Source organism: Mustela erminea, chromosome 3 (genome assembly GCF_009829155.1).
Source record: "Mustela erminea isolate mMusErm1 chromosome 3, mMusErm1.Pri, whole genome shotgun sequence".
Lineage (NCBI taxonomy): Eukaryota > Metazoa > Chordata > Mammalia > Carnivora > Mustelidae > Mustela > Mustela erminea.
The window spans coordinates 32,643,600-32,665,196 of NC_045616.1; positions in this window are offsets into that span (position 1 = coordinate 32,643,600).

Genomic DNA, 21,597 nt, shown 5'->3' on the forward strand with positions numbered 1-21,597 from the left:
GGAAAGAAAAAGGGTAAGGGAAGGAGAGGGGGAGGAGAAAAACAATCTGAATAGGCTATTTCTTGGCCAAAAATTCAGTGTAAAACAGGGATTAAAAAAAGGAATTAGCACTGATCTGCCTGATAAAGATATTAAACATTTAATTGTGAGATTTCTTGCCTTACAGCTGGTCAGAAAAGTATCTTCTGCCTTATGAGTTGATACTATGCTCTTTTATAACAATTGATAATTTATACTTTGGAAGTGTGTATTTGTGCGTGTGTATTTCCTGGAAATAGGAAGACTAATAAGACAAGTTCTGTGACTACTACTGAGAGAGAATTTTACTGCAGAGAATTTTAGAACCCATGGGTTATTTTTTCAGACTGAAAAACTCTGACCTATAAAAATATGTTGCAGGGAGTAGGTAGATGTATCTTAAAACAAAGTAGTTTCCTGTCATCATGGGCATACTTTCCCAAAGGCATATGGAACCTTAAAGAAAGAGAGAGATCTAAAGAGAAAGAGAAGAGCATTAGGTTAGGGATCAGGGACATTCATTAGAAGCTAGTTTTGTTTATTTTTAACTTCGCAAGTTTTTTTTTTTTTTTTAAAGATAGCATTCCCAACTGATGGTAGTCAAGAAATATACCATCACAGAAAGCTATTTAGTTTCAAGAATATCTGTCTAGAGAAGAAATAAGACAATGTGGCACCATCATGGGTACAGGGTACAGGGGAGATCCTCTTATATCCTTGGTCTCATGGAAATTCATAGGCCACAAGACCCATATTTCATTAGATATATAGAGTAACTTGCCCAAAGTGGGATTTTTGCAAATCTGAGGAAGTACCCATTACCGTCCTTTGCCATTGTTTGTATTCCTTCTTTGGTGTGACTCAGAATCACATTAATACCAGCAATGTTCAATTTAACAGACAAATTTACACACATTTAATTAATAGATACATGTTTGGCCAAAAAAGAAGTCATTTTTAATGTTATCAGGCCATTCATACTTTTGGATGGTTGCCTTTGTATGGTTCATGGTCTGGACATCTTCTCCACATGAAGTTACAAAACACCATTATAGATGTTATACTAACTATTTAGTTTAATTTTCTCCCTTTTATGTTGTAATTTCCTTTAGTTACCTCAGTCTTTCTGTAAGGACTGATACAGCTGTTCAACTTCATTTAATGATACTCTGTGGAATTTAAGAATGGGCAGTACAGGAAATGAAACTTGAAACAAAGTAATCCTTTTGTTGGTACAGTACTATTGGTACAGTACTAACTTTTAGCACAGATAGCAATATATTATTGAGGTGAGCACACCTGGCAGATAGAGGGTGACCCCCAGCAGTGATGTAAAGTTTTCTTATGGAAACGCTAGAAATATTGTGGTACAGCACAGAGAAGACTGTGATGTAATTTAATGGCTGTGTGGACAATATGGGAAGAGACATGAGAAAATCCATTTACACATAGACTTGAGATAGGTAACAAAAAATTGGGAAGGAAATTGACACTTGGAGTACACAGTATGATCATATTCTAAGTCCCAGTTGAAAAATTCCAGTTTGGGGTCTCACTGGCTCAGCTTGGGTAAGATGCTAAGATCTAGACCAACTCCCAATACCCAGCTAATGCGACGGTGAAGCATTAATGTAGCTACTCCTGCAGACTTATGGGTGGGGAAGAGGGAGCAATTTTCTAAATGAGAGACGGGTTGCATGATCAGTCCCACAGTAATGCGCTGGAGACTACTTTATCTACTATTAAGCATTAGCCCTGAAGATATTCCTATTTTTGGCAAGCTGACTTTTCCACACACCCTCCCTGTTTATCATAAATATAGATTATAAGTCATAGATAAAAGATAATTTACTACATGGTATAATCTCTGTGTTTCATGCTTTTTAGTATATAACGTCAGACTTGGAATGTTCACCTCATTAATATAGCAAACTAATAAAAAACTTCTGACAATTCTAGAAAGATCAGGAAGGAGATAGAAATAGGAAGTTCACTTTTAATTCTGAAAAAATAAACCTGAAGTTTTTAAAAAAATAAGTTATCTCATGTAACCTGATAGAAGAAAATTGAGAAAACAATGAGTCTGAAACCAGGAATCACCAACTAGAAACTTTGTCCATAATTAGTAATTAGTAAATGACAACATAAACAACTTCTTTTGCTCTCAGGGAAGTGTAATGATAAATAAAAATTGTGTATATTTAAGATATAAGTATACATCATGAAATGATTAGCACTGTCAAGCTAATTAACACATCGATTACCTCACGTGGGTACCATTTTGGGGGGGAGTGTGGTGAGAACATTTAAGATCTACCTTTCTTTGTCAATTTCAAGTACAGAATAGAGTATTATTAATATATTTACCATGCTGTACATTAAATTCCCAGAAATTTATTCATCTTATAACTAAAAGTTTGTATCTTTTGACCACATATCTCCATTTTCCCCCTCCCCCTGACACCCACTGTTCTACTCTGGTTCTATGAGTTCAACATCTTAAATTCCACTTGTAAATGAGATCACACAGTATGTCTCTTTCTCTACCTCACTTATTCTACTTTGTATAACATCCTAAAGGTTTATTCATGTTGTCAAAAATGGCAGGATTTCTTTCTTTTTTAAAAAAAAGATTTATTTATTTATTTATTTATTTATTTAAGAGAGAGTCAGCACAAGTGTGAGGGTGGACCGAGGGAGAGGGACAAGCAAACTCCCTGCTGAGTAGGGAGTAATAATTGTGAATAATGCTACAGTGAACATGGCACTGCAGATACTTCTGAGATCCTGATTTCATTTTCTTTGGATATATACCCCCTAGTGGGACAGCCGGATGGTATGGTAATTCTATTTTTGACTTTTTGAGTAAGTTCCATACTGTTTTCCATAATGGCTATGCCAATTTATAGTCCCATCATTGGTGTACAGGGGCTCCCTTTTCTCCACATCCTTGCCAACGCTTACTGTTTATCTTTTTGATAATAACCATCCTAACAGTTATGAGGTGGTATCTCATTGTTTTGATTTGCATTTCCCCGATGATTAATGATAGTGAGCACCTTTTCATGTACCTGTTGGCCATTTGTATGTCTTCTTTGAAAAAAAAATCTGTTTAGGTCCTTTGCCTATGCTTTTTTGCTATAAAGTTGAAAGAATTCCTTATGTATTTTGAATATTAACCCCTTATCAGATATATGGTTTATAAATATTTTCTTTTATTCCATAGATTGTCTTTTCTTTTTTGATTGTTTACTTTGTTGTACATAAGTATGTATATATGTAGTATGTATATATGTATTTTTAAGTAGGCCCCATGCCAGGCACAAAGCCCAGCATGACACTTGAGTTCACAACTGTGAGATCAAAACCTGAGCTGAGATCAAGAGTACAGTGCTTAACTGAGGGAGCCACCCAGGCGCTCTTGTATGAAAAATGCTAATGGAATTTTGATAGGGACTGCATTGAATCTTTAGATAGTTTTGGGTAGTATGGACACTTTTGTAATATTCATCTAATTAGGAATTTATTCTAATTAGGAATCTAATTCTTCTAATTAGGAATTTCTTTCCATTTATTTGTGTCTTCTTTAGGTTTGTTTTTTCAGTGTCATATAATTTCCAGGGTATAGATTTTTTGCCAGCTTTGTTAAATTTATTCTTTTTAAAAAAAAAAAAAACTTATTTATTAGAGAGAGAGAGACAGAGCGAGAGCAGTGGGGACAGGCAGACGGAGAGGGAGAGAGAGTCCCAAGCAGACTCTGTGCTAAGCACAGAGCCTAACCTGAGGCTGGGTCTCATGATCCTGAGATCACCACCTGATCTGATACCAAGAGCTGGTCGCTTAACTGACTGGGCCACCCAGGTGACTTAGTTAAACTGACTCAAATATTTTTTCTTTTTGGAGCTATTGTTGTTACTGTATAGAGATGCAAGTGACTTCTATACTTCAATTTTGTATCCTGTAACTTTACTGAATTCCTTTATTATTTGGAACAGTTTCTTGGTAGACTCTTTAGAGTTTCTTATATATAAGATTGTATCAGCTGGAAGCAGACAATTTAACTTCTTTCTTTTTTATTTTATTTTATTTTTTTAGATTTTATTTCCTTTCTTCATTTAATTGCTCTGGTCAGGACTGCCTGCACTATGTTGAGTAGAAGTGTTGAGAGCAGACACTTTTGTCTTACTCCTTATTTAGGTTTGTTTTCTCAGTGTCTTATAATTTTCAGTGTTCAGAAAGTTTTACTTAGAAGTCAAACTTTAAGCTTTTCACCACTGAGAATGATAATAGCTGTGAACTTGTCATGTATGGCCTTCATTATGTTGAACTACATTCTTTCTATATATAATTTGTTAGAATTTTTATCATGAAGTATGTTGAATTTTGTCAAATGCATCTTTTGCATTTATTAAGCTGATCATATAATTTTTATTCTTCATTTTGTTAAAAAGGTTGTGTTGCATTTATTGATTTATATATGTTGTTTCATCCATGCATCCCAGGAATAAATCCCAATTGGTCGTGCTGTATTCACTTTTCAATGTATTTTCGAATTTGTCTTATTAGCATTTTGTTGAGGATTTTGCATCAGGGATACTGCTGGTCTGTAATTTTTTTTTCTTGTAAGGTCCTTATCTGGTTTTGGCTTAAGGGTAATGCTGGTCTTATAAAATAAGTTAGACCTTCCTCTTCAATTTTTGGGAAGAGATTGAAAAGAAGTGGTGTTAATTCTTAAAATGTGTGATAGCTTTTACTCATGAAGTCATAATAATCCTTTGTTTATATCTGCCAAAATGTTAGTTATTCAAATAAACAAGTCACACATACTCAACTACTCATTTGAGAAAAAAAAAAGATGGATTGTTGTGTCATATGCTGGAATTAACACAGGCATGCATGCAGAGCAATTTGGGTTCAAATCCCACTGCCGCTCTCTACTAGTTATAAGTCTGGATAAATTATTTAACCCATCCTTGCCTCATTTTAATGAGTAAAATAGTAGGAATTCTTTTTAAAGCATATGCAGACAAATACCAAAAAGGTAATTGTTATTTAAAATAGTTTTGGAATTAGATCCTCTGTGAGCTCATTTTTTCAATTTGGTCTTTGTGAAAATTTCAAATAGACAAAAGTGGGCAGAGCAGGATGAATGCCATTATTGGGGAACAAGAACTCATGTCTCCTTGAAGGTCTTTCTAGCTAGACTAATCAAATTGACATGAGACAGATGAGAGAGAATTAAATTTAACGGCGTATGAACAGGGAATCTACAAAGACTTGGAAATTCCAAAGACAGTCAGGAAAATTAGGTGTCTATGTCATCCTGAACTAAGAAGAAGGGTGTAGTGGTCTGGGAAATTGAAGGGAAGGAATGCAATTCACAGGGCAGGAAGAAGAGCAGATGTTTGGTAATTAGATTGTTTCTTTGCCATATAGATACGTGATTCAGATAAAATTTATCTCTGGTAATAACCTTTATTCTGGAAAGATCCCTAATTTAGATTCTCCTGCGTAGTTAAGGGAGAGGCAGAAGTTTCTCTTGAGTCCACTGGGGTCTCAATAGCCTTCAGCTCAAAATAATCTTCATGCCAAGTGGCCCATATTGGGGCAGCCTGGCCTTGGGCCCTACACCATCACTTACTGGAGGCATGCCAACAGGTAACCAAGAGGCATGCCAGAATATTGTAGTCATACCTTGGTGTTTACTCTCCTTTAGGATCTTTGGTCTTTTAGGCACAGACAGTGAACTTCATTTGAGCATCCCATGAAGAACAGGGTAAACCAGCTCACAGGAGACTGATGCATATTTCACAATATTTTTAAAAAAAATTTATACTTTGTAATGCATATTCTTTTCCAGAGTCTGGAATGCTTACATTAACTTATAAGGCATTTCTCATAAGAGGCTCAAAGTTTTAATCTTGGCATCAATTTCTTAATAGCAAGTATAGTGCTACATAATTCCATTAAAGTATTTGTTCAATACCTCCAGAAACTGCAAGGGGAAAGCAACTTATGCCTCTTCAGACCCACTTTAAACAGGTCGTTCTTTTCTCTGTAATTTATACTTGGCTTAGGTGAGACCCCCTAGTCACTTAAGACTTTGCCCAAACAGATAACTATGAAAACTGGCATAAATCTAAATGGCTTAGGTTTTTCTTTCATGGGACCTAGAGCACTGCAGGTACTTGTGGCACAGAACAGAGATGGGTAGAGGGGAAAGGGGGCAGTGTTTGTATACCTGGTTTATTTAGGAGAACTGATGAGTGCCCTCCAAGGATCCATATAGGAGAAAGCCAGTTTCAGAGGCATGTGAATTGTTGCCTCATTATGAAATACTTGATTCAGTATGAATTTAGGAACTTTCCAGTGTTTGTACTTCATATATTAAACATTCCAGATTCAGATCCACATATTACCCAAATATCTTCGTGTTTCTGATGGACAGTGTGCTATATTATGGGAAGTATTACCCTTTTAGGTGTAATAATTTAAAATGGTTTTTTTCTTGTATGTGTAATTTCATGTAAAATAATGATAGATAGCTAATATCTCCAAGGACAGGCCTTTTTCAGATATTAACATGAGCTATTCAAAAGTTAAGAATTCTTAATTCAAGTGGAGTCATGACACTAATAGTCTTCATGTTTGACCATAATTTAAAGTAGCAGTATAGGCAGGGTGAGTGGTGGAGAGAGTAGAAAAGCCAAGGGAAAATCGGATCTGAGACTCTAGTTTGAAAATGGCTGCTCCTAGGCAAGAGTTGAAGTTTCAAAAATTAAAAATTTACCTGATATGTAAAGGCACCTGAAGATCCAGAATTAAATGAACAGAGAGCATGGTCTCTCTAATTTTGAGGTCTGTTCAGAGCTTCCTTAAGTAGGCTTTTGACTCTTTAGTCAACCTCAGTAGACTGACTCTTCAGAGGCCTGTATTATAAGATTAGGAAAGACAGAAGGATTCTGTATGTATTAAGGGGCTAATGATGCCAATTCTTTTCTTCTTGTTTGTTCCAGCTCATGTGCACAGGGAAAAAGTGAAGGCATAGAATGTGCGAGACCTGGAGACAAATACTAAATAAAACCACTGGGTCTTATTAGTTAATTAACTGGTTCATGAAGTCTTTCCTTAAGTAGACCATTCTAAGAGCTTATTTTAGTATGTGGCTGATGATACTAGGTTGTCCCTTATCTTTAATCTAAAACAAAACAAAACAAAAAACTATTGCCAAAAGCCTTAAAGAATGATATAGCTACTTCATTGGTAAACAATATATAGCAAAGCCCCACAATTATACAGGAGAGAGCATCTCTGAGTAACTAATTCCTGTTTCTTATTCCTCTTGTCAGACATATTTTTGTGATGGAGCTGACTTTATGCCTTGTTATTCTATCTCCTGATCATCCACTTCTCACTTTGATTTAACAAGCAACCTAGAGAAGAGCATAATCTAACAGGCCTGCAAAAACCTTCCAGGATTCTGCCATTTTATTTTTGGTGTGACTGTCTAAATTAACATTCTAGCCTATCAATCATTCACTCTCACCACAAATATCTACCAAAGGCTATCTAATAAGCCAGGCACTTTCTAGTTCTCAAAGATGGTACAAAAGGTGAAAGACAGTATCTTTAGAAGCTCAAACTTTATCAGAAAGAGAGATCAAAATAAGTACTACTCAAAATGATGTGCTGTGAAGGATCTTGGCAACACAAAGAGCAAGGAAAAAGTGAAATCATTTTGAAAAGTGGTAAAAGATTCCAGAAGAGGTGAAATCTGGGTTTTGAAGGAAGGGTTAGTGTTTGCAAAAAGAGAAGAATGGAGAGAAAAGCATAGATAGTCTATGCTTAGATAAGCATAGATAGCATGGATAGTCTATGTGGGGAGTGGGTATGAGTTTTGTGTGATCAAATAGGTGTGTTTGTAAACTACGCAGATTTGGCTAGAGGCGTTACCAAGTCATATATGTGTTAAGGAGTTTGATGACAAACTAGCATGAGTTTTTAACAGAGAGAAACATAATAAGATTTGGATTTTTAAAAACTTTAAGTTTGGAGAATATGTAGACAGAGATTTTCAGTTACAAGATACTTGCCTGAAGGAAACCAGTTAGGAAATTATTTTAATAGTGTCAGTGAGAGATAATAAGGAGCTGAATCAAAGCAATAAGAATAGGGAAGCAAAGGAGAATTAAGGAGTTAGGGTTTATGAGTCATTTCCCTAGAGCTCAATCAGACACACAAATTTGTAAAGTTGATAACAATCAAAACTGTTTTTTGTGGTGATTCCCTCAGTGTATACATATAAACAATGTCCTATTTAGCAGTTTGCATTCTCCACTTTGCAGATAAATAAGAACAATGCTAAACAGTCTTTTAAATGGAATCCTAGTTTTTAAAAAAATTTTTACTTATTTTTTAAATTTCTTTTCAGTGTTCCAGAAGTCATTGTTTTTGCACCACACCGAGTGCTCCATATAATACGTGCCCTCCATAATACTCATGCAATACATGCCCTCCATAATACCCACAAAGATGGATAGGTGAAAGATCCTGATATCCAGGATCTATAAAGAACTCCTCAAACTCAACACACACAAAACAAATAATCATGTCAAAAAATGGGCAGAAGACATGAACAGACACTTCTCCAATGAAGACATACAAATGGCTAAGAAACACGTGAAAAAATGTTCACCATCACTAGTAATCAGGGAGATTCAAATCAAAACCACATTGAGATACCACCTTACACCAGTTAGAATGGACAAAGTTAACAGGACAGTAAACAATGTGTTGGAGAGGACGTGGAAAAAGGGGAACCCTCTTACACTGTTGGTGGGAATGCAAGTTGATGCAGCTACTTTGGAAAACAATGCGGAGATTCTTTAAGAATTTAAAAATAGAGCTTCCCCATGACCCTGCAATTGCACTACTGGGTATTTACTCCCCAAATACAGATATAGGAAAAGAAGGGCCATCTGTGCCCCAGTGCTCATAGCAGCAATGGCCGCAGTCACCAAACTGTGGAAAGAATCCTAGTTTTTTTTTTTCAAGCAAACTTAACATTATTCATGTAAAGTGTTTTTGTTTCTTTATGTTTTCTCTTGTAAAGCATGCTTGCTATTCTAGAGCTCTGTGAGATTTAAGGTACTGGTTAAACCGTGTCCAAGATAAAGGCTGGAGCTATATGAGTGTTTTAAAAAAAATCTCAAATAAATAAATAAAATCTTAAAAAAAACCCAAAAAACAAAAAAACAACAACAAAAAGAACTTTATTGTTTCTATGACACGAAATTTTAAGTTAATAACTACAATTACAACTGGTAACATTTTACCATGATGTATCAGAATTTCTGGAATTTTATACAGTTACTAGAACACATATTAATAACATTTATCCACATAAGTATAATCTATGAAGGTTTAGTATACTTATTTGACAATGTTTCCTTAGTAATTTAATATATCAAATAGGCCTAATTAATTTAATAGCTCTCTTTTTATAACAGAGAATAAATCTTTTGAGATGTTCCAGAGATACTCTGGAAAATTTCTTCCAGGTCAAAAAACTTCATTCAGAATTTGATTTTGGAAAGTTTGTAAAAAAAAAATACTAAAAAGTTTGGATACTTGAATAAATAGTATCACAGGAGTGCCTGGGTGCCTCAGTGGGTTAAAGCCTCTTTCTTTGGCTCACGTCATGATCTCAGGTTCCTGGGATTGAGCCCCACATCAGGCTCTCTGCTCAGTGGGAGCCTGCTTCCTCCTCTCTCTCTGCCTGTCTCTCTGCCTACTTGTGATCTCTGTCTGTCAAATAAATAAATAAAATCTTTAAAATAATTTAAAAAAATAGGATCTCAAATCATTATAAGCAATCCTTAATTGTCTATTTAACCAAGGGGAAAAAAGTTTTTAATGACAAATACATAAAGTTACATAATTTTAAGCAAAGCTAAGTTCATACCAGTAAGACAGTTGAGTAATCAAAGACCTGATAAAGACAACATGAAGTATAGGAAATTACTATAGTGAAATAGAAAATCTTTGTTTTCTATGCAGATTACTTAAAAGGTGAAGAAAAACCTTTCATAATGTTTTATCAAGAGCATACCAGTAGTCAAAGAAAACTTTCTTTGTAGCAGAAAATTACATGAGCAAACTATTAATATTAAAGCTTATTTTAAAAAATGCTTACAGCAATTCAGTGTTTAGCTAACTTGATTATACAAGATAAAAGTCTCTCTCTCTCTCTTCAACTGTCTATATACATTTAGTTTGTCCTTCATTTTCTTCCTTCCCATTCTGAGAAATATAGTTTTACTTTAGAATGAATTTATTTTCTTTTCCTTAACAAATGTGCATCGCCATACCTTCTTTTTTAAAACTTCAAAACACATCCTATTTTCCTTGCATACAGAGTTGTTTCTCATTTTATTTCTAGTAGTTTTAATTATATGTATTAATTAGAATTTTTGAATTTCAGAAAACTTAATTTCCAGTGAAAGCAAGAAGTATTTGTGATCTGTCTGTTAGATTGAAAAATTTATGAATACAGTTATAATTTCTAGAAATACAAGGTTCCTCATAGTTTAGTCTTTTAGTGTAACACAGGATATGTTTACTAACAGACCCAAATATATTTAATTTCTTGGTAATAGGAGGCCAAAAGTAGATAAGCTTATGTTTGTTAATGTTTCAGTATTTTGTCTTATCTGGAAATGATCTAGATATTTAATAAATATCCACCATTTAACTTAACTTAGTAAAACTCTGAGGCTTCAAGTTACCAAAAATATTTGGGAAGCATAATTATTGTTGAAATGTTTATTTATAAACTTTTATTCCAATTACATCTATCTAAATCATTTGCTTGCAACAAAGAATGTTCAGATTATGCATGAAAACTTCATGAGACTTTGGAGAAAGTCAGCCACTATCCCAATCTATTTTCTTTGTTGACAAAAGAGATAACATGAACTTATTTGATTAGTAAGCCCAGGTAGAATAATCATTGTTATGTCTGCATATTTAAGCTGATAATTCTGAAGACATGCCTATTTTAATTAAACCAACAAACTTAAATATAATTTTCCTCCTTAATATAGAAGATTTTCCAATTCAAAGGATTCTTCTGGTCATTGGCAAATAGGGTTTTGTGTTAATCTCAATAGTGATTCAAAACAGTAAGCTCTTTTATGGTTTAGCCAAGGATGCAAGAATTATCCCAAAAGAGGGTGGGAAAAATAAAGCCCTCAAAAGATCCAGAAAGTTAGCCTAAGAAATCAAAGACCTAGAGTTAACCCAAGAAAGCAAAAGACCTTCATGGTCACAGGTGGTAAGAATGATATAGAGAAAATGGTTTCTCTATTTCCCATAGGACTATGAGATGCCTCCAGTCACAGATGTGCTGTCTGTGACACCAGGCAGGTGCTACTGGAATGGGACCTTTTTAGTACTAACAAGACAATGAAGGTTGGGATATCAAGAGCTTTTATTATGGACTGGGATACCTTATAACAAATTTCCATGAGAGCTACACGGTCAGGCCATGAAATGCTGCTTGTGACTTTGTCTTAGAATCTCAGTCTATTCAACTGGACTCCAAATGCAAGTTGGTACTTATATTTCTGGCTGGCAGATACCGGAGAGAATATTCCCATTGACTACAAAGCTGAGCTCTAAGGACACAGAACAAGGTGAAAGGAAAAGCTAGTCCCCCTTTTACACAGGAAACCCAAAGCAAAATCTAAATAAATGCTGCTCTGGTGAGAACTGTGAACTCAGCAGTTTGTGAGGCTGGTTTGAACAACAGGCTTACAAGACATATGCCTATGATCTACTCTGTGGTTTTCCTCTTTATGACAAATGACACAAAAGATAGAGACAAAGAAAAACAATGACCATCTCTGGGAGGAAAGGGATCAATAGAAAAATAAGACTTTTAAAAAGTAATTAATTAATTAAAAATTAATTAATTTAAAATTGATTAATTAATTAATTTTGCAGTGTAGTGCAGCTCATTCTCTTGTCTAGAGGTCATGTAGTTTGTCCCATGGGCTGCTTTCATGGGCTTTTCTATTATTTGCTTCTGAGCTCATTGGATTTCAGTTACCATGATCAGGGCAGACAAATTTCATTCTGGGTAGACACTTTCAACTCTTCTCATAGCTCTGAACAGTTTGGTATTCACCTCCAGCTTCCTGAGATTTGGGTCTACCAGCATCTATAGGAAGGCATTTAAACAGGACCCAGCTCTAGGCATAACTGTAACCCAAATGCCAACATTGTGCTGTTGCTATCTTCTGGGAGGCCCTCATAGTACCATAGGAAACATTCCTTTGCTACTGTTCCAGTTATCTACTGCTCTAGAACAAATTATGCCAAAATTTAGTGGCTTAAAACAACAACTATTTTATTAGATCTTGTGATTTTTTTACACCAGGAACTTGGGAAAGGCTCAATGGGGACATTTCTTCTGCTTCATGTGGCATTGGTAGAAGTCAGTCAATGTTATTTAGCTAGAGGACGGACTGATGTGGAATGTCCAAGACCTAAGTGTTTGGTGCTTTGGTTGGGATTGGCTGGAAAGTTGGCAGTTGTCTAGAGTGGATATGACTTCTCTAGTGTGGTACTCTCAGGGTAATTGAACTTATTACATGGTACTTTAGGGTTCCCGGAAAGAATTTTCTGAAAGGGAGAAAGTGGACCAGAAATTGGCATTGAGTCATTTCTACTGTATTTTATTGTCAAAGCAGTCTCAGAGCTTATGAGAATTTAAGGGGAAGGAAGATAGCCCCTACTTACCTGTAAAAGGTCTGTTTTAAAAAATAGTGATCATCTTATGGTACCATAGCCCCTGACAAATTCTGTGAGTACAGGCCAAACTCCAGGCTACTAGTTCCATTTTGCTGCCAGAGTACTTTTTAATTTTCTCTTCTAAGAGTAGGGCATCTGGATGCTACACCTCCCAGATACGCAAGATATATTTCAAAACTCTCTACATGATATCACAGAAGCCCCCATCACAGAACTAAGGTTGGATGGGGGTTCTAAAAGCTGGCTCTAAAAAAAAGTCTTCTCACCAGTTTTCTCTCTCCACACCCTAGTGTCTCCTGATATCCTTGATTTGGTCAAGGGTTACAGGAGTTGTGCAATGATTTTGGTACATTTCCTTTGCAAAGTTTGCATGTGAGTATCTGTCTCATATTGACTTTGAAGTATGATATAGAATGCGTCAGCATCTTGGCTGAAACCAGGCAGGTAGAATTCTGTTCTAACATCCTGTCATAGTTAGAATGGCAAAAATTAACAAGGCAAGAAACAACAAATGTTGGACAGGATGTGAAGAAAGGGGAACCCTCTTACACTGTTGGTGGGAATGCAAGTTGGTGCAGCCACTTTGGAAAACAGCGTGGAGGTCCCTCAAAAAATTAAAAATAGAGGTATCCTATGACCTGGAAATTGCTCATCTGGGTATTTACTCCAAAGACACAGATGTAGTGAAAAGAAGGGCATATGTACCCCAATGTTCATAGCAGAAATGTCCACAATAGCCAAACTGTGGAAAGAGCCAGGATGCCCTTCAACAGATGAATGGATAAAGAAGATGTGGTCCGTATATACAACAGAATATTACTCAGCCTTCAGAAAGGATGAAAACCCACCTTTTGCATCAACATGGATGGAGCTGGAGGAGATTATGCTGAGTGAATTTAGTCAAACAGAGAAAGTCAATTATACGGTTTCACTTATTTATGGAACTTAAGGAATAACATGAAGGACATTAGGAGAAGGAAGGGAAAAATGAAGGGGGGAATCAGAGGGGGAGATGAACCACGAGAGACTGTGCACTCTGAGAAACAGACTGAGGGTTTTAGAGGGAAGGGGGTGAGGGGATGGGTAGGCCTGGTGATGGGTATTAAGGAGGGCACGTATTGCATAAATAAAATCTTAAAAAAAAAAAAAATCCTAGTCTGAGAAAATGTCACAGCCTAAGCAGACATGATGACTAAATGTAGTATGGCATTCCTGACCCTAGAATAGAAAAAGACCTTAGGTAAAAATAAGGAAATATGAATACGGTATGGGTGTCAGCTAATAATAATATATCAATATTTGTTTATTATTTGTAACAAATGTACCTTACTGATATTAGATATTAATAGGGGAAACTGGGTGTAGGGTATATGGGATCTCTCTGTACTGTTTTTGAAAATTTTCTATAAATCTAAAAGTGTTTTTAAAAATAAAGTCTATTAAAAATGTGTGTGGGTGTACCACTTCAGATATAAATACTAAACAGATATTCAAAGAGACCCAAATCATTAGCCTGCCTCTCACTTGTCTGCACAGATATCCTATGCCAATTCTTTTTTTTTCTTTCCTTCTCTCTCTCCAATTATGCAGACCTTGAGTGTTTTTCCTGAACTGCAGCTGTCCCCTTCTTATTAAACTCTTTGCTTCAGTTTCTTCTCCTTCTGATCTTAAACCCAAGAGTTACTTCATAATTCAGTTCTTCGAGTAGTCAGTTTTCTTGTTTCCCTAGAGACCACACCATTATTCTCTGTATAAATGACATTCTACTGGGCATTTAATATCTCCCAGGATCTGTCCTGAAAATTCTTCTGAGCATATTTCTACTATTCCTTAAGTTAACCAATTTTCAGACTTTAAAATATTTTTAGTGAATAAGCCTTGTTTTCTCCAAAGAAAATCATATGTAGCAATCCAGGTTACAAATCAGGTAAAGATAATAGCATTGTAGGGCTTAGCTGAGAGAGAGACCTTTATAGTCCACCTTTCTCAAGATCTGTTGGAGATAATCTGAATACCCCATTTCTTGATTAGTGAACTCTCACTGGCCTAGAGCACTGAGGATGCCCACCTTCTTGCCTGATTTTATGTACTTGTTTCTGCCAGTGGCATAGTCCCCAATAAATACCCTTCCTCTGTTTGGTCTTCCACAGTTTGGTCCTGTTAAAAAAATCATTCTCTTTATTCAAATACAATCTCTTTCATTATGACTTCTTGGCTTGTACAGCCAGAAGTTCTGTCTCACTCTCATGGGATTCTTGGCCCTTGACTTCAACTTCTGTCATGGCATTTAATGCATACTAATCTGTGTCAGAATTTTTCAATCATACTATCTTCTTCATTAGTCTGTAAGCCCCTTGAGGACAGGAACTGTGGTTTTCATATCTGTATGTTCCCCACAGCAGGCAGCAGACACAGGCAGTGTCTGTGCTTAGTAGACTTTTGGTTAGTGGTAAATGAAATAGACAGGTAGGTAACATGAATGCCTTAGATACTTTGACTCACCCTCATTGTTTTGCTTTGACCCTTAGCCTGTCTCTGAACTTGATATGTGTTTGCTCTTTTTAAATGCTTTCTTCTTTTTCTAGTCATGCATTGTTATCGGAAAACTAAATTTTCTAGCCCTTTGTGAATTAGACCTATGGAAAAATGTCTATTGAGAATTCTTAGACTATGTGCCTCTGCTCCTTGTCCCATGCTTTTCACCCAAAGCCTAGTCCAGTGCATGGGACATCATTCAACATGTGTTTGTTGAATTATTGAATACATGAAAATGATTCAGAAAAAGAACAATTACTTTTTAAAGTCAAAGCTGACTGTGTTCTTAGCCTGTTTGCTATAGAGAATCAGCCACAGCATCTTCACAGTCACCCATGGAGTGAGATGTCAATGATTTGAAAATGATCTATGACATTTCAATTCAGATCTGGGGCTGCCTGCTTGGCTTTACAACTCGGCACTCATATCTCTACAAACCTCTGTTACACTATGTTATTTAGTTTGGTTTCCCCTTTGAATGTGATTCCTGAAAATGACTTACATATATTTATTCTTGGTAAAAATATTAGAGAAGAGTACATAGAGTGTGACTTTTCCAAGACCTGCAGTCCTCTACAAATGGCCCTAAATGTAACCATAGTGCAGATAATAGCAGGTGGTTCAATGAGTGATGGATTTTTTTAATGGTGATGGCTTGAGAGTAAGGAGGGTTAAGACTGTCACTTTCATATTAATGTCAAATTCCTGCTTTTGATATTATAATTATGAATGATGCAAACAGTGGGAGAACTGGGTAAAGGTTACATTTGTAGATGTATACTTGTTGATGTTACTTGTGGATCTATAATTATTGCAAAATAAAAGGGTAAAATAAAGTTCTGTTACCTCAAAAAGGAAAGAGGTTAGAGCAGAAAGAACAAGAATTGGGAAACAAATTATTGGTAAGTAGTGTAAAAGTAGACAGCTGTTTCATTTTTGAAGGACTTGTATTGCCATCAGGGTAAAGTAGTAGCACCAGAGAGAGGAGCCACGAGATGAGCTGAGGTTCATAAAGTCCGGGGCTTTCATTTACATATGGGGACATTAGCAAATAGACTCTTTTAGAAAGACTAAGCAAGGGGGTTCCTGAGTGGTTCAGTTAGTTGTTAGGCGTCTGTCTTTGGCTGGGATCATGATGCCAGGGAGCCTGAATCAGGCTCCCTGCTCAGCAGGAAGCCTGCTTCTCCCTCTCCCACTCACCCTGCTTGTGTTCCCTCTCTCGTTGTCTCTCCCTCTCTGTCAAATCAATAAATGAAATCTCAAAAAAAAAAAAAAAAAAGACTAGGAGAACATGAGAGAGAGACTGGACAAAATCATAGGGTAACTGCTGTCAATACCATTCTCTCTGGAAAGGGCAATAAAGGTTGAGTCTCTTGAGTTGTGCCTTTTGTTTTTTTCCATCTGTTTCCCTCTCTGCTCCTCTAATCATGCTGAAGCTGATGAAGAAGACAAGAGGGGGCAGTTAAACTTGCTAGAGGGAAAACCATCTGCACAGGTCATTACTATTGATTTAGAAGGGGAAATTCATGTTGATGAAATTCTCAGTATCACAGGCTGGAAGTAGCTTTTCCTTTATATTCCCATTGTGCCAAATTTCTTCCTGTTTTATGGCCTGAAGAATATTATGCCTTCCATTCTGGTTCTTCTCTATTCTCTCCCCAAGTAAATTACAAACTCTTTGAAGGAATTCCCCCCCCCCCAAGACATTTAGAATACTCTCATCTTTCTGGTTAACACCATTTGTACACAGTAACTGCAACAGTGTTAATTTTGGGCACATTAACTAATGGTAAGAATTTATTTCTTAAAGAGTAAGAGTGAGAATAGAAGGACCAGAGACACAGGAATATTAGGTTTCACATTTGTGTTAAAGCTCAAAAATCAAAACTGCCTCTCTGTAGCAAAACTGCAGCACAAATGTCAGTGTTTTCACTTTAATCCCATGTCTGTCATCATCATACCACATTGGGAGTTTGTGAAGAAGAAAATTCTATATGTTCAAAGTGCTCTTGCCTTGATAATTCTTTGGAGCATTAAGCGATACAGAAACATTTTCTCTTATACTGTCACCAAAGCCAGGACATACGTGCTAAAAGCATTTCTTCCAACTATGCAGGAGCATTTTGCTTGAACATCTAACAGTACTCTTGCTAGTGACTAAGCTAAAGGTTGTCTGATTGAACAAAAAAAGGAAACTGCTCTGCCAGGGTACCTGCAATGACCAGTACATGAAATTCAGTGAACACTTTCATCAATAGTAGAAGAAATTAAAAAGTTGATAACATTAATGACATTGTCAATATCCAGATCTCTGGCAGTTACTGAAGTAGTTAAAAGAACTGGACAGTTTCTCAGTGAAAATCCCCAAAAGCTTTTTCTTTCTTTCTCTTTCTCTTCTCATTCTCTTTCCTTCTCTCTCTCTCTCTCTCTCTCTCTGTGTTCCAGATCACCATCAGTACTTGAAGTTGCTATTCTCTTCCTTGAAAGAGAAGAGTTGTAGTAAAATTTACTGTTTTCTTAGCTTCAACAAAGACTAGTTCTTTCATCACCTATGTTTTACAGAATTTCTATAAGTTCGCTTCTTTTTAAGGACTAGTTGAGTTGGAGGACAGTCGGCTGATTATCTCTGTGTGCTCCACCCATCAAAACTCCCAGCCAAACTTTGATATTCCTCTGGAAAAAATTGCACAGAGAATAAGGGTTTGATATTCCTTTAATGGCATTCCAAGGCAGAAGATTGGTTTCTTCATTTCTGGTCCAAAATCCATATTTAGCAAGCAGACAGTTTCATCTAAAATTAAATATTTCTGTTATTTGAGACCAGTCTTTTCTTTATCTAAGTCTCCCAGGAGTAGCACATAATACATCATAGCCTTGTAGAGTCTGAAAGAAAGGAAGGGGATATCATTCTTGTTTGGGCACTTTGGTAGGCAACAGATACTGGTTTTTTTTTTTGTTGTTTGTTTTTGTTTTTGTTTTTTTTTTTTAGATATTTTATTTATTTATTTGAGATAAAGAGACTATGAGTGGGGGCAAAAGGAGAGGGATAAGCAGACTCCCCACTAAGCAGGGAGCCTGATGCAGGGGTCAATTTCAGGATCCCAAGATTGTGACCTGAGCTGAAGTCAGACACGTAACCAACTGAGCCACCCAGGTGCCCTGATACAGTTCTTTGGTTTTATCTTTTTAAATTCATAGAGCTAGGGATTATTATTTTCACTTTATATACAATGAAACAGAGGCTCAGAGTGGTTAGAAAACTTATAAGTGGTAGAGGCAGGGATCCAACTAAACTTTGTCTGATTTAAAAGTTCACATTCCTTCCATTACACTGAGTCCTCTCTTTATTCTATGGAATTATCTGGCACTTCATTAGCTTGCACAAATATTTGTTAACTCGATGGAGAAATGAATGGATGGATGATTGAAAGAAACCATCTGAGACTTTATGAACAATGCTAACCTAAGAAATAGAAATGCTAATAGACATCTTTATAAAATTGCTCTGCATTTCTAAGTGGCCCCATCTCTTCTGCCAAAGAGAGGCTTCTCCAACATTCCTATGAACCGAAAAGGGAACCACTGTGTTCCAGTATACCTACAATTAAGACAGACTTTAGCCAAAATTGGAAGGTGGGTGAAGTGAGACTTAGGCGCTCTTCTTTCTCTATTCTTGGTGGCTCCTGCTTAGCACTATTGATGTAGTCACTCGTGGATGTGAGTCTGGGCAAACCTCCAGAATTAACTCCAGTTGACTTAGTTCTTCAGTCTTGGCTGCTAGGAGAGCTAAGAGGAGTCAGCTTAGAAGAGAATTCACATTGGGCAGTTTAGTTCATAGAATTTGGAACCAAATAGTCTAGGTTCAAAAAAAAAAAAAAAAAGCATATCTCCTCCTCTTATTAGTTTTGTCACTTTGGGTAAGTCACTTAGCCAATCAGTCCAAAACTTCTAAATATAGAAATTTCCCCATGTGTTTGGTATGAGAATTAATGATGTAGATAAAGGATGAGGCTCACAGTAGATACCTATGAAGACATAGCTACTGTTCATAGTTTTTAGATGAATTTTTGGTAACTATAATTGTACTTTTCCAACCAAAACCAAAGCAAATTTATAGGGTTTTGTGATGTTCTTTACATCAGAAACCTTACAGAAGTCAAAGATCTAGAGTTAAATAATTTACAGTCACTTTGTGATTTACAGTCACTGATTACAATCACAATCAAATTCTAGGATAGTTCCAAGCATACATATTTTTATCTCTTTAAGTGCAATCAGAATGAATTGCTCTTTCATTCTTGTTTACCTTTATATAGATATTTGTAGAGTGAAAGCCTTAATCTCTCCTTGCAGAGCCAAGTTCAGATTTGTTTGTTGTCCAGTATAATAAAGATGTTTCCCCTTGGGGCAAACATTGGCAAATTTGTTCCCAGCCCATTCATAGATTCAGGTTCTCTAAGCTCAGGGTTCCACAGCATGTTCTGCATCCACCTGGACCCCCTCTCCCTCCACACCGTGGAGCTTGGGAAGCAAGGAAAACCAACTCATAAGCTTGCTGTGCTGGGATTAACAAAGACTGTTGTCTCTAGTACAGGATTCTCTTGTCTTCTTCCAGCATAAAAATGTGACAGACTAACTTGTCAGCTTAAGAGTAGACAAAAATTCACCACATTTACAGTTCTTGACAAAAAGCATGTGAAAACATAGAAATGTGGTATTGTTGACCTAGAGGGCTCAGAAATCTCTTATGATTGGGAAGTGCAGATGGCTGAGAGAAATTGTCCCAGGAGAGGTAATACCTGATGTAAGTCTTGAAAGATGAGCAGAAGCTGGCTGAGTGAAGAAGAAGAGACATGATAAATTCCAGACAAAAGAAATAAGATACAGATGTGCATATGTTTGTGGAAAATTAGAATGTTAGAACTCAGATTGCAAGGGGTTGAGCTTAGCAGGAGAATCAAAAGTATTTTGGGAATATACTGAGAAAAGAAAGAAGTAAAACTGATTTCCAGATTTTCTGCTTTACTGACAGTCTCATATGAACTATTTTACTAAGATCACAACTTTCTTGGGTAAGTATTACTAGCCTTTATAAACAAATTAGGGCTCTGAAAATTTGAATGATTTCTGTAAGATTGAAAATCAAATAAATACTAGAATAATGGTGTAAAACCAATGTTCTTTCTATACCATCTTCAATCACTTAGTGAGGATTTTTAAAATATTTATTCTGTAGGTAATGTCAGGAACCACCCATCTTTTTACATTTATTTTTGTTGTTACTTTCTTCTTTCCTTAATATCAGGATGTCCTGATTAAGTCCATGATAGATGGGCAATTTGGAAGTAGCATGAATTATTGGATAAAGGTTGTCTGATAAGTATGAGAATAGTGATGAGATCATTGTAGTAGTCCATTTGAGTGTCTTTAAGGGAACTGAAATGGGTAATGAAAATCATGATGGAGAAGAGAGAATAATTCATGGAGTTTGGAAGTATAGCACATCACAAAGGTGAAATGATTAAAAAGAGAAGGGCAGAGGTTTATAACTTGGATGACTAGATGATTTCAATTAGCTGAAATAGGTGATTCTGGTGGAGGAACTTTGAGGGACAACATTATGAATTAAATTTATAAAATAAGAAAGATGGTAAAGAATGAATTTCTGATGCCTGGGTGGCTCAGTTGGTTAGGCAGCTGCCTTCGGCTCAGGTCATGATCCCAGCGTCCTGGGATCGAGTCCCACATCAGGCTCCTTGCTTGGCAGGGAGCCTGCTTCTCCCTCCACCTCCATCTGCCAGTGCTCACTCTCTCTCTCTCTCTCTCTCTCTGACAAATAAATAAATAAAATCTTAAAAAAAAAAAAGAATGAATTTCTGTTGGTGAAATTTCAGGCAGTTTTTGCTTTGTGGAAGATAAATTTTGAAATTAGAGATGTTCAGTTTTTCATGGAGTTGACAAATTCTTTTTCCATTGGTAATTATAATGTAATAATTAAAAAAATTTAATTGTACAGATATGAAACAGCATTTAGCAGAAATATTTTGTGGTAAGAAACATGAACACCCACACACAAAAGAATGTATGAGTTTTACAATGTTAATTGGCCCATTCTACTTTTTACGGTACTTCATTAAAAGTCTTACTAGCACTCACCATAGCACATATGGTGATTGCTGTGAAATGTGTAAACCTGGTTATTCACAGACCTGTACCCCTGGGGATAAA